This window comes from Octodon degus, unplaced genomic scaffold (genome assembly GCF_000260255.1).
Source record: "Octodon degus isolate 3935 unplaced genomic scaffold, OctDeg1.0 scaffold00059, whole genome shotgun sequence".
In the NCBI taxonomy this organism is placed as follows: Eukaryota; Metazoa; Chordata; class Mammalia; order Rodentia; family Octodontidae; genus Octodon; species Octodon degus.
This window is the reverse complement of record NW_004524635.1, coordinates 13,511,524-13,532,679: the sequence shown is the minus strand read 5'-3', so window position 1 is coordinate 13,532,679 and position 21,156 is coordinate 13,511,524.

Here is a 21,156-nt window from a genome sequence, read left to right as displayed (position 1 = left end):
ATATTTGGAGGTAAGGGTTCAAATATTCTGATGAAAGTAAACAAGAAAGCTTTGCCTGTGGAAAAATTGAGGTGATGAGCCATTGGCAAGATGGTTTCCTTCTGCCAAGATCAGAGTATGAGCATATGTGACCTATATATACAAAAAGAAGTCCTACTCCAAATGGCTGCAATTGCAAAAACAAATTGAACAAAGTTACAGTGGCTCTCTCCAAATGATTAGTGACATTAACTACATAAAATGTTACCAAGATCTGCCATATTACATTCTAATACAGCAATTACAGTAACCAATTCTGATCTTTGAGCGGAAAATCCAGGGGTGGCAATTTGCTGATTGGTTTGCATAATCCAGTAAGTGGCAAAACACAAAAGCACAAGAGTATCTGTCAAATAAGCAGATGCATTCCTGAGAAGAGTTGTCTGAGTATTTTTAGATAAATAATGACAATATAACTGCACAAACTTAACAGAAGGATAAGGATTATTAATTAATACAATACTATCTGCAAAGGCTAACTGCCAAACTAAGGAAGTTTACAACAAATTGAGTATGTTGTGCAAGAGTACCTTTGATACCAGTGCATGCGTTTGGCCTGGTTAGTAGCAGGAGCAGAGAAAGCAAAATGAGGTCAGTCCTTTGGGTTTAAAAGGATAGTAGAAAAGCAATCCTTAAGATCAGCAGCTATCATCCCAAGCAGACACACCACTCTTGCATTTTAATGAGAGCAGTCTGGATGGAGAGAAGCCACAGTGATCCCCATTTGAAATTTGTCTGGTGGAGCCAGGAAGATGGCTCAGTGGAATAAGCGCTTCCCTGGCAAACGCAAAGGCCTGAGTTCAATCCCCGGTTCTGCAAAAAAAATAAAATAAAATTTGTCTGGTAGCCAAGACCTTCCCTTTCATTCCTCCAAAAGATTCCACAAGGGCTGGTGAGATGACTCAGTGGTCTAAAGCACCTACTTAGAACAAGCTTAGCAAAGCATAGGCACAGAGACCGCGGTTCAATCCCCAGCACCACATGCCAGCCAGCCCTGCCCCCTGGTGGGCTGAGCTGGACACACACACACACACAAATAAATAAAATTAAAAAAAAAAAAAAAAGATTCCACAAGTTTGGGGACTCTGCTCTCAACAGATGGAACTGCCATGGAACTGCCTCAGTAGTTTGAATTCCCCACTCTTTCATTAGATCCCTGCAGCACAGATTGACTGGGATACCTGCAATAAACAGTTGAAAGACTCCCTTAAAGTTACCAGGGGGGCTGGTGAGATGGCTCAATGGTCTAAGGCACCTGCTTAGAACAAGCTTAGCAAACACAGGGACCGTGGTTCAATCCCCCAGCACCACATGCCAGCCAAACCCGCCCCCTGGTGGGCTGAGCTGGCCACACACACAAATTAATTAATTAATTAATTTAAAAAAAAGTTACCAGGGCCTACTAAGGCCCAGGTGCAGCACTCTCCATAAGTTGTCTGGGTGACCTGAGCCCCACTAGAGAGGTGGCTATGGCTCAGGTGGGCCTGGCAGGTGGCCATCAGGATGACGTCATCACCAAAACATCTGTACCTGTGTTCGTGAGCCCTCGAAAATATTTTCCTTTAACATTGAAATTATACATGGGCCAGTGGTCTGATATTTTGAGTGAGACATTTTCGAGGGAGGTTGAACTCTTTAAGCTTCTTGATTAATAGCTGCCATTCTGACAGCCTGTGAAAGAACAAGTTGAGCAATATTTTCACCTGGTTCAAGACCTAAACATCTGAGTTCAGTACCACAAAAAAAAAAAAAAAAAAAAAAAACACCATCATATGACAACCACAACCTAAAGTTTTTCCAAACAGTCTGAATCAGTAGTAGGATTATTGGGAACCACAGATTCGCAGTGGCTCCTTTTAAATGCTTCCCTAAGGGATGAACAGAGACTTGGGAATTACTGGTATCACCCTTTTGAGATTTCTCATTTTCCCTTTAGGTGTGGGTGGTCTTCTCCCACCTACTAAGTCTAAAGAGGCACCAAGATCCTTCTCAGCATACAAACGCTGACACTCTTGAGCCATCCAATAATGTCAAATTCCCTCTTCAATTAATAATTGCTGAAGTTCTGGCTGCCTCATGGCATTTTGTTCCTTGTGAACAACTGGTCATCCTGAAACCCTGCTGTAACACACACACACACACACACGCACGCACGCACACACACACACACACACACACACAGAATCCTAGGGAGTACTTCCAACACCCTGCACAGTTAAACTTTTTCCTAAGACTAGAACCATGAAGGAATCCCCAGATTCCCACAAGAATTTTATTTATTTATTTATTTTAATAATTGTATTGAGAAACAAATACCAATGAGACAGTTTCAAAACCAATTAGTAAGACAGTTTCAATAATTAATACATTGCATATTGTTGTCTTCTTAGTGGTTATTCACAGTACAAGATTCTGACATGATATCCTGTCCACAAACACTATTAGAACAAATCTTTCTATTCACTGAATTAAGAGAAAGTAGCTGTATATCTATCCTATTTTGAATATACAGATACAAAATGGTCCTTCATTTGTATCCCTTTTTTTGTTTCGTTTTGTCAGAGAAGAGTATTCTGTTATCACTTAAATATTGTAGATGCGTGAATTCAGCAAAACATTCCAGTATAGTCCAGTAGTCCATAATAGTAGTGGGTTTTCTGAAGGACTGGCAGTGTCAGAAGTTGTTGACTTGAGCCTTTTACAGCTCAGCATATTAATATAGCTTTACTTTTTATATCTCATTTTTATACTTTTCTGCTGCATGGTTAAGACCAAGATAAAACAAGACCTATATAACAAGAAATGTAACTTTTGTATCTGACAAGTTCAGTCAAATCCCCTCAGGATTTATCCTGAAACCCTGTACCGCAGTTTGTAGATCCTTTGTAAGTGTCAGCCATGTCCCACAGGAATTTTAATAGGTTTATCTCTGCCAATGACATCGGGAAGGTCTAATCCCATGTTTCCTGGGACTCTGGTGACAAGGGACTTGACCATTCTTTGGAGACCTGCTGAGGACTGGGGCTGTACTGGGAATGCCCCCATTGCTCTTGGGGCCTGGTGGCAGGCCTCATCCCATTTTCCACCAGTGGGTGCCATCTTAATGACATTTAGAATGTTAACTAGACCACTGATTTCCCTTGTGACATCTTGGACAAGTACTCTGCACTTCCTGGGCAGGGGTAAAGCTGTACCTTTTCTTGCCTGAGGCTAAGTGTACTGTTTGGGGATATCCCCTGTTTTGCCACAATTAAAATGTAATTTGTAAAAAGTCTGATTTTGTTTAATTAAACCAAACATAGCTTGGACAAACATAGAGGATTTATGACCTTTGGTACCTATATTTTGACATACTTCCAAATATTTTCCAAGATTTTTAGTCACTCATATGGCCCCTAGCACTTGTTTACAGTCTTTTTTTTTTTTTTTTTTTAATGTATTTAGTACAGGATCTAAAAGGTCTCACTACACAGTTTGGACTTCTAATGATCCTATTGTTTTCAGCCTCCCAAGCGCTGGGATTATAGCTGTGTGCCACCACACCCAGTCTCAATGGCCACCTCAGCGCGCCTCAGGGATGAGACCAGCATGGGCATGCTAGGGATAGAACCCCAGTCCCTGCATCTGCCTAAGTGGGCGCTTTAATCCACTGAGCTATATGGCTGGCCCTTTGTTTACAGTCTTTATTAGCATTCTCAAAAGCCAGGAGCAACACAATGATGTGTGTTCCTTAGACATGGGGTATCCATGGTCAGACAGCTTCCTGTAACTTGGGCATAAGCTTCACAGGGGACCTTTAAGAATGTATAAAAGGGACTAAGTGGAAATACTGTGTTCAGGAATAGTTATCCTGGCTCCTTTCATTAAGAGCCATTTACTGAGAAGTCTGGTCTGGAAAGATGAACTGTGAGATTAGATCTGAGTACAGACCTGTTCCAGAAGCATTTCTTCTATAATCTCCTGGGGTCCTGCCACCCAGTTCAGTCAAGCTTGCTCAGCTACTAACTCAAAAGTTAATATGAGAGGGGGCCTGGCACTAGCTCAGGCCTTTAAGTGGCTGCTTCCACAAAGCTATCAGCCTCAGGTTGCTGGAGTTCGAACCTCACACCTCTCCCGCTGGCCAAAAGTGCCCTGAAGGCATTCGAGGAACAAAAAAAAAAAAAAAAAAAAAAAGTTAATATGAGGGGCTGGTAAGATGGCTCAGTGGTCTAAAGCACCTACTTAGAACAAGCTTAGCAAAGCAAAGGGACCGCAGTTCAATCCCCCAGCACCACATGCCAGCCAGCCCTGCCCCCTGGTGGACTGAGCTGGCCACACACACACACACACACACACACACACACACACATAAATAAATACATAAAATTTTTTTTAAAAATTAAAAAAAAAAGTTAATATGAAAGTCAAGTAGAAAGGCGGGACTTAGTTAAATACTTAATGTCTAAGGAAGGTAAATGCAAAGTTCCCAGGACAGTCTCCAACAAGCCCAGTGAGAAAAGTCCCTGAATCCCATTATACATGACATGGGCTCAGGATGAATATTGGAAGTGCACGTGTCCCAGAGGGCTTTCCATTAAGCACAGCCTGCCTAACCAATTTTTTTTTTCAAAAATAAGGAGATAGTACTTCTGTCTTAACCACAGATGGAGGAAAAAGAGGAAGAGGAGGAGGAAGACAAGGTGACCAGAGCTCTTCACCCTCATCCCCATCCTCTCTCAAGAGTTCACTTTTCCACATGCACCCATGGTTCTTTCCTTTTCTTTTTTTTTCCTTTTCTCTTTTGCTATTTTCTTTTTGCCCACCAACACTTCCCCACCACAGAAGTCCCTGTCCCTGCCTCACAATACTTTTCCCCTGGGGCAGACTAGACTGTTCGGGTGCTATCTGTAGGAGCTAACCTGCAAGCTTGTACTTTATGAGGGATGAGGATGAAACAGATGTAGAATTAGGCTAAAATGTGACACCCAGAGGGATCTTATCTCCTGACAAAGAACCCCAAATTGACTGGCACACTCTGCTTTTATTCACTCAGACACTGGCATAAACAATCTTAGTAAAACAGTTATTTATCCATCTCCCACCATCTGTGGTACACATTCAAGTTAACAACAAGATCTCAGCTGTATGAATTTTCCCTGCAGTGTGTCACCGTGCACTCAGGCTGCCTTTCTCTCTAGTGCTCATGAAGGAGGCCGATTAGGCCATAATCTTTCTATCTCGTCTCCCACCTGTATCAGTTTCCTAGCGCTATAACAGTTACCCAAACTTACTGCTTAAAACAATACAAATTTTTCTTACAAATGTGGAGGTGAGAGGTCCAGAATCATTCTCACTGGGTGAAGTCATGGTGTCCATAGGGCTGGTTCCTTTCGGTGACACACTGCAGGGAAAATTAATGCTCCAGAGCATCTGTACCATCCTTCCCAGAGTCCAGAAGCTGCCTGTACTTTTGGCTCTGGCTATTACAGCATCTTCACTTTCTGTAGCCATCACATTTCTTCTCACTGTGATCCCCAGTCTCTCTTAACAAGGCCCCACAGTTTTCACTGGGTCCATATCATTGATTCCATATAAGCGCCTTTTAATACTTCACTGCTTGCATGGTTTCTGAAGTCAGATATAGTTTCTTATCCTTCTTCAGCTGCTTGCTACAGCTGCCTTCAGGATTTGTTCATCTCTTTCTTCTTTCTCCCTTTTTGAATATGATAGCCCTATGTGAACTTTGGGTGACATATATCCTGTTTATTGTTTTCAGAACATCTTGGACCTATGGTTTGATGTCTAATATTAACTTGGGGAAATTTCAATTTGTTGCTTCAAATAATTCTTTTCTTTCTCCTGACACACTCATTATCCATATACTAACCCTTCTGTAGTTTTACATCAATTATGGATATTTTATTCTTTTGAAGTTTTGATTTTTTTAACAAGATCTTCTTAAATTGCTGAATTGCCCAGGCTGGACTCAAATTTCCATCTTCCTGCCTCAGCCTCCCAGTGTGCTGGTATTACAGGCATATGCTATCTCACCTGGCTCAGTTTTGGAAGTTTCTATTGTTAACTTCCTAAAGTTTAGAGATTCTTTCCTCAACCTCAGTCCAACCTTCTAATCAAAGACATTGTTTTTGCTAATTTTTTTTTTAAATCTCCAGCTTTCTCCCCACCCTTCTTTTTGTTTCACCCAGGCTGATCTTCCACTCGCAGGCCTCCTGCTTCAGCTTCCTGAGTGCTGGGATTAACAGTTGTGTACCATTACAATGAGTGTCTAGCTTATCTGGTTGATACTGTCTTAGAATTTTTGTCTGCTTATATTATCCATCTGTTCCCACATCATTTACTTTTTTCACTTATCTTTAGCATATTCTTGTGAGAATTCCATCATTCTGATGCTTGCTTTGTCTCTTTAGACTTTTTTTTTCCTCATTAGTGTTATCTGTAGATTTGTTAGTAGCCAGATGTAATGTACAGTAAAATGAACTCCAGTAAACAAGCCTCTGGAGGTGTGGAAACTTGTGGATGGAAGGTGTGTTCTGCAGTCCTGTGATTAGCTCTGTTATAGTGAGCCCATGCCCGTGGACTAGGCGCTTCCTTCTTCTCAGTCACCCTCACCTTATAGATGAATAGAATGGCTAGAGCAGCTGACTGAATGGTTTCTCCTGTGGACAGGCCTCATTGACTCCGCCTGCGAGTCGAGACGTGGGGTAATGACCTGGAGGAGGAATGGGGATGAACAAGACAGGGCAAGAGACACAAGAGAGAGAGACAAGACAGGCTTTCTGATCAAGTCTCATTTACTGAGGAAGTGAGCAGGGTCTAAATAGCTGTATAGTGGAAGCAGTTGGGTGGGACTAGTTGTGGATTGGTAGTGGAGGTCCAGGACCACAGGAAGATGCCGAGGCAAGCGGGGATTGGTGCTGCAGCACTTCTTGCCCAAATAAGGGAAAATATAACAGGAGCATTCTATCGCCCCCTACATATGCCCCCTTTTTATTAAATACATCAAGCGGAAATTGACAGTGCTCTGCGGGGACAATGCCTGGCTTGGGTCAAGGACTCCTTCACATGAGATCGACCAGACCTTACCCATCTTGGGATCGCAGGGCGGCAGTAGGCCCTGTTCCTGTCTTAGGTGGTCGGCGGTACTGCATGTGGGTCCTAGTTGCCCGTCACTGACTACTTGTCTGTCTCACCAGGGGGCCTACATCAGATTGGGCCACATTACGATAGGGTCCATTTGAGGGAACCCTCTCACGATACTCTTGTTGATCTGCCATTTCCAGCTGATGATAATGTATTTGGATGGGCTTTGCAGCAAAGGCATCTAAACATGAGCTGATGAATGCTATAAGCTTTTGAAAAATGCAAGGTCCTATCATGAGCAACAGTAGGAGTGAGAAGAGGGGTCCCAACAGGGGCACAAGATAGGTGAACATTCCTCCCCACAACGAGGAGAAGGGGTCGTCCGCAAGTTCTTGTCTCCGCTTGAGTAGTAGATCCTGAAGCTCTCGGATTTTGTCTCGAACTATGCCTGATTTATTAACATAAAAACAACACTTTTCCTGTAAAGCAAAACACATTCCCCCATGCTCTGCTGTCAGAAGGTCCAAGCCTCTCCTATTTTGTAAGACCACTTCTGCTAGCGAATCTATCTGGTCTTGGATATCTTGGATAGTACCAGATAATGCTCGAACATCATCAATCAGCTGGTTAGATAATTTAGTATAAGAATGTACTGCTACCCCCAACCCTGCTGAACCTGTCCCCATGGCCGCTGTGACTCCCAGCCCCACTAGTAAGGGGATGAATTGGACTCCCCTCTTTGTGTGGCCTTGGAAGCAGGCCTGGACATTCTGCTGCCACCTGCATCCTGCTCCCTGCTCCCCTGTTGTTGCTCCTTTTTTTCCTCTTCCCCTGCTTCTCCTCTGCTCTCTATCCCCCTGGTGCCTCATGCCACCCTGTCCTAGGTGACTGCCATTGCTGTGTTACATCATCCTATAGTCACATTTTACTCATCTTTCTACTTACTGTCTGTTCCTCTTTGTTGCCTAGGCCTATAGATTACTCCCCACCTCTTCTCTATAGCCATTCTTTTCTCAACTATCTATGGTGCCACTTCATCAGATTTGTGCCTCTTTTCTCCATAAAAGTCTGCTCTTCCTGGACCTACCCTCCTTCAGATTCCTTCCATCTTTTCTCTACTACCATGTCTTCTGTCACCATCATCTGTTAATTATCTGGATCTTCCTTTATTCTGGCATCTTGCTACTCTTAAACTGCCTCTTCTTTCCTTCCCTCTTAACATATTTTTTTTCTGTTCTTCCTTTTCCAACCAGTAAGTGCCAAAGATGCCTACAGCCAGTCTCCCCACTGGCTTTAGTAATTACTATAGATTTATTTGATCTTTCTTTTCCTTCATTCCTCCTTTCGGGTTGAGCCTCACACAGGGAACATACTCCAATTCATTTGACCGGGGGCCATCACTTCCGAAACCAGAAACACCATTTTGGGCAGGGGCCTGTTGTGTTCAGGTGCCATTTTAGACAAGGGCCCACTGGACCAGGTGCCATCTCAGGAGCGCCACGTGTCTAATCAGCCTGCAAAGATTGTAAATGTAATGGAAGCCTCTCAAACAGTCGATTTTCCAGGTCCAAAAGCACATTGGAAGATTTAGGAGCAAATTTGGACATTTCATTATCATCAGGGGGTGGTTTTGCAGTAACTGGTGCTGCAATGGGTCAGAATGGTTTTTGGAAGCCTCTTTGGCTTAGTCTTCCCAACTGACCTCTTATAAAGTAGTAAGGTTGGGATACAGAGATTTATAATCGGTCAGGAGAGGAGCCTTGGTTGGAGGAGGCAAAAGCTCAGAAGGGAGAGGCGGCAGCTGCTCGTTATCTTGGGGTTTAGTTAACATTTCATTTGCCTCCTCACCGTGGAGAGAGGAGATGTCTGAACCCGTCTGGGAAGGGGCCGGAGTGGGCCTATTGGAGTTACGCAGGACAGCTTCTCCGTGGGTAATCATTTTCCCGACCAAAGGGTCTCTATGTCACTGCGTAAGAATCTCATCAGTCAAGCCCCAGAAAATGCTGTGATTGGGACCTTTTCAGGGCCAGAAACACTATAATAATCTTGTAACACATCACCCACTCGTTTTTATCTTTTAGAATTGATTGTGCCCTCCAATGGGAACCACGGGCAAACCTCATGAATAAACTTAAAATACTGTAATAAATCTTTTTTCTTTACCTTAATCCCTTGTGTCTTAAGTGCCTTACTGAGGCTTGCCACAAAGAGTTCATGCTCGCTTAATGCTTGACACATGCTGGAGAAGGGGAAGGGGGTTGCCGTTCACTCACTGTGGCTGGAGCGGCGCGGCAGGCACTCGCGCTGCGTTGGCCTCGGAATTTACATTCACTATCTGCTTCATACCCGGGCTCTCCAATGGCTCCCTCGTTAAATCCTCTGTGCCAGGCCCCACGTTGGGCGCCACTTGACTCGGCCCACGAATCGAGTCATGGGGTAATGACCTGGAGGAGGAATGGGGATGAACAAGACAGGGCAAGAGACACGAGAGACGGAGACAAGACAGGCTTTCTGATCAAGTCTCGTTTATTGAGGAAGTAAGCAGGGTCTAAATAGCTGTATAGTGGAAGCAGTTGGGTGGGACTAGTTGTGGATTGGTAGTGGAGGTCCAGGACCACAGGAAGATGTCAAGGCAAGAGGGGATTGGTGCTGTAGCACTTCTTGCCCAAATAAGGGAAAATATAACAGGAGCATTCTATCGCCCCCCACACTTCATAAGGAGGAGAGAATGCCCTTTCCTTCTCATTCACTTTGGTCACTTTGGCCTCCCAACGTGCCGTCTGATCTTCCTGTGAGAACCTCTTGGAGTGCCACAGGACAGAAAAGTGGGTGTCTCCTTAGAACTAAGCCCGCAGCAATTCCTCAATTACAGTACTGGTTCCTGTGAAGATCTCAGCAGTTTCTGCTCTGGTAAATTATTATTTTTTTTTGGGGGGGGGGGTGGTACCAGGGATCAAACTCAGGACCTTGCACTTGCCAGGCAAGCACTTATTCCACTGAGCTATCTCCCTGGCCATCCGGTAAATTATGATCATTGTATTTCCTTCCCTCTTCAATTTGCGGGCCTTTACCTTGTGAGCTCCTTTTTCCTGAACAACTTAAGAAGAACTGTTAATTGTCAGTTTATTCAGTTTTGTGTTTGTTAGGATGGGGTGAGGAAGTATTATCTCCACCTTTTGGTATTTTTATTCACATCTTCGGGGTCCCTTTGAATCTTTATTCACATCTGCAGCTCCTTTTTTTTTTTTTTTTTTTAAATGGTAGAAGGGGTTTTTTTTGGGTTTTTTTTGGAGGCCCGAAATGCCTTTAGGCCATTTCTGGTTTGCCTTGACTATCTGGGTTCGAACCACAGAAGCTTGAGCTTGAGGGCTTTGTTTTGGCAGGCACTTAAACAACTGAGCTATTGGGCAGGCCCCCTGCAGCTCCCTTTAACCAGCTAATATTCACAGATTGTAGTGATTATGATGTAGACTGTTAAGGGGTCTAGGTCTCAGGTTACCACAGGTATTTTTGTAATTTTCAGTCTTTCAGCTGAAAATTATTATATAAGTAGTGTTGATGTGAACACACAGATGTGTCTGTGGAAAATGTTTCCTGTTGGGTGAACAGGTTGAGCATTCTTAATCAGAAAATCCAAAATTGAAAATTTTTAGATGCCACAAGGGGCAAGTTCCACACCATAAAGCTATTCCATGAATAAATTTACTTACATTAAAAATATTGTGTAAGGTTAACTTCAAGCTATGTGCATAATGTATAAATGAAACAGAAATGAATTTCATGTTTAAACTGGGGTTATATCTCCAAGATACCTTATGTATATACAAATACTCTAAAATCTGAAAAACAAAATCTAAAATCTAAAATGCCTCTGGGGCCGAGAAGATAACTCAGCGGCACAGTGCATGCCTGGCAAGTGTGAGACCATAAGTTCAATTCTTGGTACAAAACACAACAAATCCTAAAATGCTTCTAGTCCCAAGCATTTTGGGTAAGGGATGCTGAACCTGTATGTATAGAAGCCAATTGTCAGGGATTATAGATGTATTGAGTTAGCAGATAAAGTCGGTTATCCCAAGATGGTTATGAGAACTCTGTTCTTGAAAGAAAATGTTCATAAGTCCTAATGTGATAAGGAATGTATAAAGAACTCATCCAATTTGATAATAAGATGAATGCTGGGCATGGTGACACACACCTGTAATTCTAGCATTCTGGAGACTGAGACAAGAGGATCAATGTGAGTTTGAGCTCAGGTTGGGTTACATAGTGAGTTCAAAGCCAGTCTAAAACATGTAGCAAGATCCTGTCTCAACAAAACAATTTAATAGCAGGCCAGGGATTTTGATAGACTTTTTTTTTTTTAATACTGGGATTGAACCCAAGGACTTTATATTGAACTACATCCCAAGCTCTACCTCACCCAAGCCCACTTTTAAAGTTTTCAATTTTGAGACAAGTTCTCTCTAGGTTACTGAGTTGCCCAGGTTGGCTGAAACTTATGATCCTATTGCCTTAGTCTCCCAGTGTATTTGAGTGGACATTTCTCCAAAGAATATTTCAGGTTGACATCATAAAGTTACTGGGAATTTGCAAATCAAACTCACAACAAGATAAGATTTCATAATGATTAGGACAGGTTAATTTTTTTTTTAAATGGCAAAGATATGGAGGAATTAGAATCCTCATACATTGCTGATGGGAATATAAAATGATGCTCTACAGAAAACATTTTGATTGTTACTCATGATGTCAGTGACCCAATAATGCCACTTCATGGTATACACCAAAAAGTGAGAATATATGTCCTCCTAAAAACTTGGATACATATGTTTATAGCAGCATTATTTATAATAGCCATAAACTCAGACATCTGTCAACAGACAAATGGATAAACAAAATGAGGCATGTTCATACAATACGATATTATCTACCCATAAAAATTATTCAGCCTAAAAAGGAATGCAACATTGATATATGTCACAAAATGAATGAAGTTTGAAAACATAAAGTGAAAGAAGCCAGTCACCAAAAAAAGGCTCATTGCATAACTCACTTATGCAGCATGTCCAGAATAGGCAAACCTCTTGAGACTGAGGAGTGACTGCAGGGGGAGGGGTAAATGAACAGCAACTGCTAAGAGAGTTGGGGGGTTGATGAGAATATTTTGGAATTTTATAGTTATGGTGGTTGCATAATCTTGTGAATATGCTGAAGTACTAAAAACTGACTTGTACAGTTCAAAAGGGGTGATAATAAATACGTTTTTGGAAAAAAAATACATTTTTGGATTCATCTTTTTTTTTTTTTAATGCCAGGGATTGAACTCAGGACCTTGTGCTTGCCAGGGAGGCACTTATGCCACTGAGCTATCTCCTTGGCCCTTGGATTTTTCTACATATAATTATATCATTTGCAAATAATGAGTTTTATTCCTTGCTGTCTAGTATTGTCTTGCTTTATTATACATGTACACCAGTATAGAATAGTATACAACCCTTAAGAAAAAGCATCTGTAATTATTCTGTACATCACAGTGCAAACCTCCAATAATTCACCGTCAAATGTGACTCTTGCACAGTTGTGTGACTAATAAATGAGAAATACACACATGGGAAATATATTTTGCAGCACAATAATGCCTTGACCTGTTGTATCACTGCAATCATTTCTTTTAACTGCAATCTTTTTATAATTAATTGGTGATGATTCTTTTCTGTTGTATCATGGGTTGTCTTTTTTTTTTTTTTTTTTTTTTTTTGGCAGTACTGGGGATTGAACTCAGGACCTTGCACTTGCCAGGCAGGTGCTTATTCTACTGAGCTATCATCCCGGCCCCAAGTCATATTGTTTTATATAGCAGCCTATCCAGACCTCATCGCAATCCAGAGGAGTTTATAAATTGTAATCCCAGGGGAAAATTATTGGAACTCTCATGAGTAGATTCCAATCTACCACTTCCAGTGCAACCTAAGGAGAGAAAAAAAAAAAAAAAAAAAAGATACAGACATATCTGCAGTTATGGGGCACTAAATCCAGTCAGAACAAAGGCTAATCAGAACAAAGGCCATGATGCAGGGCCAAATCCAGGTTTTATTAATTCATGAAGAGGGGAGTGGCTTAGGATTCAGTGACTGGAGAGTGGTGTGAAGTGCACATGTCCTGTGAGGTGGCCTAGGTAGAAGGCACAATAGCACCTCTGCGATGTGCAGAGAGAGGCATGCAGGAAGAGTACCGGATTCTGGTATCAGGAAGCCTCTAAGTTTGGAGGACTCTACACAGCACAATTCAAGGAAGTATCTTGTGTTTGCGGTTGGCTGGTTCAGCTCTAATTACTGCTTTTTATTGTCCTGGACCTCACTGCCTTTCAGTCCCAGTTGACAGTGGGGTGTCTCTCAGCCTAGCTCATACTCGGTAGGACAGCGCTATAGGTGGGCATCACAGACTGGTCTCTTGGCTTCAAAATCTGCACATCAGCACCTCTGCTGGACCTACTTGCTTTGCTTCAAGCCAATCAAAGATGTAGAACATTTCCCTAGCCAGCTCTGGGCAGACTGTTATGGGTCGCTCAGAATAGGAACCAGATCAGCCAGGTTGGAATTTAGAAAGCCGTTTATTACTGAGCTCAGCCCCCCCCCCCCCCCATCTGCTCTCACGCAGGAGAGGACCGAAAGGCAGCCTACTCAGGAAACAGGGAGGGGTTTTAAACCCTGAAACCACATTGAGTTTGATAAACAAATTTATTGTCTGATGCAGATTAATGCTTTTAGAATCATTGTGACCACTACTCAAACTAGATTTCCTAAGGCTTTTGTTTCAGTCCCTGGTTAATTTGCACCTGAGTACCTGCTGACAGCTTTGCATAGTCTGGAGGGTACAAGGAGTTAAAACTCTTTTAGTTTCCTTTTAAAATCATGTCCGTGGGTCAGGGAGATAGTTCAGTAGAATAAGCGCTTGCCTGGTGAGCGCAAGGTTCTGAGTTCAATCCCTGGTACCGCAGAATAAATAATTAAAAAATAATAATAATAAAGTCATGTCTGTAATCTAACTTTATTTTAAAGGGACTGATGAGTTTTATCTAGCAAACTACAGGTAACAGCCACTATTTACTAAACAATCTAAAACAATGGGTGGGTATGCATTTACAACAGAAAGCCCAAGATTTATACCTATAGCCTAAAATGTGAGTTAACCCATTACACAGACCAAAACACAGAAGTAGGGCAAAGGTGAACCAAAATGGAGAAAAATTGTCTTCTTTCAGGGGAAACCATCATGGTCTTACAGGTTTTTAGCCCAATTTTACCTTTCATGTAGTGCTGAAGACAGCCTGCACACATGTAGAAGATATGGATATGGAGGGTCTCTCTCTCTCTCTCTCTCTCTCTCTCTCTCTTTGTTCTTCGTGATCCTCCCTTCCCTCCCTCCCTCCCTTCTTCCCTCATTCCTTTCTTCATTCTCTTTGAGTCTGGACCTCTGTGTTGCCCAGTCTAGTCTTGTACTCATGATCCTCCTGCCTTAGCCTCCCAAGTGCTAAGATCACAGGACTGCAGCATCACACAGGGCTCTGTGCTTTCTCAACTATAAACCATTGTGCTAATAAATGTTTTTATAACTATTACAGTGAGAATTTTAATTTACATAAATTTCTTAAATAAAGGTCCCATGAGGAAGTTATTTCCACAAGCATATTTAGCTCCCTACTCTAAATGTTTTAGTGTAGTGAGATTACTTCTGAAAAGCCTATTGCCCTGTGTTCTAGTTTCTAGAAAAGTCTTATAAACAATGATATTTTATCAACTACTAGCTACTTGTACACATAAATGTCAAATGTAAAATATAAAACCATACAGTACAGAGAACATGAGTAAATTCTTTTGTGCTTGACTGAGAAAACACTTCCTAAATATAACCCAATCCACATGCCAAAGAAGAAACATTTACATTAAGCTACAAACTGGGCTTGCTGCTCAGTAGAGAAGTACTTGCCTGGCATGTGCAAGGCCCTGGTTTTCACCCCGGCACCAAAATAGGGTGTTAATTAAACTACTGCCAACTCTTTATAGAAAGTTGGCTCAGTAGAATAAGCTCTTGCCTGGCAAGCGCAAGGGCCTGAGTTCAATCCCTGGTTACACATACACACACAAAAAAAAAAAAAGTTGAAAAAAATATGATGGCAAAATCACCATAAACAAAGGCAAAGGAAAATATGTGCCAGATCAAAGATAAAGGGCTAATATTCTTAAAGTGTGAAAAATTCTTAAAAATAGAGGTCCATGAGAAAAAAACCTAATATTCCCTAAGGATACAAGCATAGGCAAACAGACCAAATACATGAATGAATAAGTAATATAAAATGGCTCAGATATATTTGGCTTTCTTCGGAGAAGAAATATAAATTAATACTACAATGAAATACTATTTCTTCTTATTTGAATGAAAAAATGACAACATACTGAGTTGAAAAGTTGCCAAAAAAATAGTGACCTCTGCTCCTGGGAGTGTAAAAAAGTACAAACGTTAGCAAAAGAATTTTGCCATATTTATTTATTTATTTATTTATTTATTTATTTATTTATTTATTGTGGCTGGCTCAGCTCCACCCTGGGGGCAGGGCTGTCATGGCATGTGGTGATGGGGATTGAGCCCTGGTCCTTGCGCTTGCTTAAACTTGCCTAAGCAAGTGCTCTAGACCACTGAGCTATCTCACCAGTCCCAAGAATTTTGCCATATTTAACAAAACTATACCCACTCAGTAATCATATACCTAGGAACTTATGCTAAAGATACATATGTGAGAAGCTGAAAGTAATATTCATGGAGTTAAATATCGTGGCATTATTTGAAACTGCAAAACACTGAGAACAACCTACATAACTGTATGCAGGAGACTGGCAGAGTAAATTGGTATGGACATGCAATGAGGTACTACGTAATATTTTTTAAAAGTGAAGCTTTTAAAAAAAAATTTATGTATGTGGTACAGGGTCTCACTACACAGATTGAACTTGTGGTGATCCTCCTGTTTTCAGCCTCCCCAGTGCTGGGATTACAGTCGTGCACCACCATGCCCAGACTCGGTCTCTGGTTCGGCATGCCCTGAGGGCAGGGCTGGCATGGCATGGGGGACCAGGGATCGAACCCTGGTCCCTGTGCTTGCCAAAGCAGGCGCTTAGTCCAGTGAGCTATCTCACTGGCCTGTGAAGTTGGTTTTTATGAATGAACATGTGTAACTTCCAGGACATAATGATAAAGTTGTAGAATATATCCTCACATACATAGACACACACACACCAGTATCTGTCTGTATCCATTTTAAAAAACCTAAGAACTTCAAAACCAAACAACCAGAAGCTAATGAAATTTGTTACTGGCAAAGGAGGGCTGGGTGGAAATGCACTTGACAGGACAGAGGCTGAAAAATAGTTCTCTAAGTGTGTATCTTTATGTATGTTTTAAATGTCTGGAATCTTTATCAGTGTGTAAATTTTTTTTTAAAAGTTAATCGATGATAAGAAAAAACTTCTAAGACTGATGTCTTTTAACCTGTAAGTAACATTTAGTATGAGACAGGCTTTGAACTGATGGCTGTCTAGGAATGACAGGTGCTCCCTGCTCCAAATCTCATATCTGACCCCAGCCCCTCTATTCCCCAGGGTCTCAGAAGCATACACCTTTTTTTTTTTTTAAATGTATTCAGTACAGGGTCTACAGGGTCTCACTACACAGATTGGACTTGTAGTGATCCTGCTGTTTTCAGCCTCCCAAGTGCTGGGATTACAGGCGTGTGCCACCATGCCCAGTCTCGTTGTCTCAAACCCCAGGGGTGGGGCCAGCACAGCATGCTGGGGATCCTTGTGTCTGTCTAAGCAGGTGCTTTAATCCACTGAGCTATCTGGCCAGCCCCGCATACACCTTTCTTTACCTCATCTGTCACTCAATAACTCAAATAACCACCCTGGACAAAAGTACTCAACTAACAATGGTGTTGTAGGCAGGTAAATTAGAAATATTATAGGTAAAAAGAAAAAAATAGGCAGTCAGACAAGGCTAGGTCCTAAGAAGGAGCCAGTATGGAATATAAGATATCTCACAATTGTGGGAGAGACAGACCCTCCTGCTGTTGGCCAGGCCTCTACATAAAAAAGCCAGAAAGAGTCACTAACCCAACCCCTTATGGGGAAAAAAACCCTCTTCTGTATTCATGCCTGCTTGCTATGTGACTTGCTTCTCCTTCCATCCCATATTTAATCAATTTTACCTGAGCACTTGTGTTTGTAATCTTACTGTTTTGACTATCGCTTTGACCCATCTCATGCCTACCTTGTGGGTTCTTCATGTTTTCTGCCTTAGATCCCCACCACCACCTCATGGTTTTGCTGTATAAAATCCCTAGAAGACAGGTTCCTAGGTAGCCCACTCAGGTCCCCTTCTGTCCCTCTCTCAGACACAAGTTTTCTTTCCCCCAATAAATTCTGTTCTTAACCTCTTTTGTTCCTAAAATTGAGTCTTTGGTTTTAGAGAACACAAACTGGTCCCAAGAAACCTTTCAGGTTGGGAGTTTCGCTGTCCTCTGTCAATGGGAGCAAGGAGGCCAAGGGACCCACAGCCCTGTTTTCCTAATACTTAATCACCTAATACTTAACTCCTCAAAGCCTTAGACCAAAAGGCATCAGTATTCTCTTTCCTTTGTCTCCCTCTGCTGGTGCTGATGCTGTACTGTACATATCGCATCTAGTTTTGTTGGGAGAGAAGCATCTCTAGATCTGAGGCAAATTTTTTCTCTTCTCCTTGTCCTTTCTGTGCCGTCTGGCACATTGATTAAACTTCCTGTTTTTCTTTCATGACGCTGGCATCCTGCCTTCTCCTCTGCTTCCCAACACTCCTGTTAGCTCCCTGGCTTCTCTTCACTTTCTCTCCCACTCATGCCAACACTGTAACCTAAAGTCTCTGGGGCTGGGGAGATAGCTCAGTAGGGTAAGTGCTTGCCTGGCAAATGCAAGGGCTTGAGTTCAATCCCCAATTCTAAAAAAAAAAAAAAAAATGGGGGTCTACCTTTGTGCCTATTTAAAGAACACTTGATGTTCTCTGGCACCACAACCTCACTATGCCCTAATCTGAGTTCTTCATCTTCCTTTCATTGAAATGAAGGGTCCAGCCTCTGGAGTAAAGTGAGGGAATGATGGAGGGAGCTTTTAATATCATACAGGGCAGTGGTCTCAAAGTGTGGTTTCAGGGCCAGCCGCAACAGTGAGAAAGACTTGTGAGAAGTGAAATTTTTAGGTTCCACTCAAGATCTATGGAGTTTAGGAGTTCTGAGAGTAGGACCCAGAAGCCCATAGTTTATACCAAGATTTCCAGATGATTATTTTTTCCAATGGTCATGGTCCTGGGGATTGAAACCCAGGGCCTTTACCCTGACCTACATCCTCACCCCCTATTTATGTATTTATTTATTTATTTATTTATTTATTTTACTGAGAGTCAAACTCAGGGCCTTGCTCTTGCCAGAAAGGCACTGTGCTGCTGAACTACATCACAGGCAGTTTTTATTTTTATTTTAAGACAGAGTCTTATTAAGTCCCTGAATTGTGAAGGCTGAGTTTGAACCTGTGATCCTCCTGCCTCAGCTGCTAAGTGTCTAGGGCTATAGGTGAGCCCCAGGACACCTAGCTTCTTCCAGGTGGTTCTGATGCTCACTCAAATTTGAGAACTATTGAACCAGAGCAGTGGTCAGTAAACTGTGGGTCAGTCCCACCCACTGCCTGTGTTTATAAGGTTTTATTGGAAAACAAGCATACCCATTTGTTTATGCAGTATCTATGGCTACTTTCCTTTTACTGTGATGCAATTGGGTTGAGACCATGTATTTCTCATAGCTTAAAATATTTACTGTCTGGCTCTCTACAGATAAAAAGCTTGCCAACCCCAAAACTGAAACACTGTCTACCACATCCTATGGCAGCATCTGATGGTCTGGGGAGCTGCAATTTTTTGTGATCAACTATTTATCAGGTTGGGTCCAGATTTTATAATTAAGATATTAATTATAGAAGATTAGTAAGTTGTAAATGATTTTTATCTGATAGAGTGAAAACGATTTCTTAGAATTTTATTGTGCTGTATACTCTTAGCCAGTTGTGGATATAACCTAGAGATCTTATTCCAGCCTTTTGTCTTCTTTCATTGCATACATGCGCTCACACACACCTTGAACCATGGTCTCTCATAGCCTCTACCTCAGTTTCACATTCTCTTACTAAGAGAAAATGTGTTGAAGTAGATTTTTTATATAAGGCATGATTGAAAAATACAAATATGTAAATTTTCAAAAATGCATTATAACAGAGACACATTGCCTCATCACCTCCAGAATATTCCACCTTCCAGTGAACACACTTCTCCCATAGTTCTTGCCACTTTCTGAGCCAGCTCTGCAAGCCCTTTTTTATGTCTTTGGTTGTGCTGCTGTGGTGGTCTTAATGTCCAGATCTGGTTCAGAATGTTCACCTTTCATAGTCTTTTTTTTTTTTCAACAAATAATACACTGCATATATTCTTCTTAGTGGTTAATTGCTGTACAAGATGTGGACTTGTGACCCTATTTACAAACACCATTAGAACAAATCATTCTATTCATTAACAGAATGTAACTATATATCTATCCCAACCACTTTGAATACACAGATACAAAATGGACATTCATCTGTATACCCCATTTTTTTCTAAGTTCCGTTATTGAATATTATAGGTGTGTAAACTCAGCAAAATATTCTAAAAGAGTCCAGTAGCCCATAATAGCATTGGGTCTTCTGTTTAACTGGCAATGTCAGAAATTATTGACCTGAGTCCCCCACAGCTCAACTTAACAGCATGGTCATAGTCCTTTTGATTTTGAGAAAGAACCAAAGCCACAAGGTGCTAGATCTGGGGAAGATGTGAAGTGAGGACACACAATAATGCTTATATGAGCCTGCCTTTCGGTTGGACAGCAGTTGGCAGCAGAAATTTAATCAAAGACAACATAAAAGAGACTTCTAGGGCCAGCAAGATAGCTCAGTAAACTAAGCACCTTCTTTGGCAAGCGCAGGGACCAAGGTTCCATCTGGGGTCCCACATGCCATGCGGACCCGGCCCCCAGGGGCTGAGCTGGGCAGCCAAGTCCGGGTGTGGTGACGCACACCTGTAATCCCAGCACTGTGGAGGCTGAAAACAAGAGGATCACTACAAGTCTGAGCTGTGTAATGAGACCCTGTACCAAATACATAAATGAAGAGAGAGAGAGAGAGAGAGAGAGAGAGAGAGAGAGAGAGAGAGAGAGAGAGATCTAGAACTGCTTGAAGTGCAAGAATGATGGCTGTCTTAGTTACCTTTCTCTCATTGCTGAAACCAAACACCCAAAGTTAAAAGAGGGCTGGCGAGATGTCTCAGTGGGCTAAAGCACCTACTTGGAACAAGCTTGGCAAAGCATCAGGGACCGCGATTCAATCCCCCAGCACCACATGCCAGCCGGCCCCGCCCCCTGGTGGGCTGAGCTGGCCACACACACACACACACACTAAATAAATAAATAAATAAATAAATGTTAAAAAAAATATGTAGTCCTCATTAAAAAAAAAAAAAAAAAAAAGTTAAAAGAGAAACAGTTTATTTAGCTCATAGTTCATGGAAGTTTCAGCACATAATGGGCTGGCTCCAAGGCAGGGTGTTACACAGTAGAAGGGTAACAATTCACGGCAGCAGTAGACAGTAAAAGCAACAAGAGAGAGACCAAGTGAGACAAGCCTCTTTTTGTGTTTAATATTATATCCAGTCTATCAGGATTAGGGCAGTGCCAATCCAATCAATGGACTGATCCAGCAATCCCTCATACTTAATCCCAGCATCCTTAATAAATTACACACATCCTTAATAAATTTCAGCTGCTTTTGAAAAAAACTGCAAGATTGCATGAAGCTTTGGGGGGCATCTAGACACAAACCATACAATAGGGTAAGTGTGTTGGAAACAAGAAGGAATATTTTGAGGGGATTAATG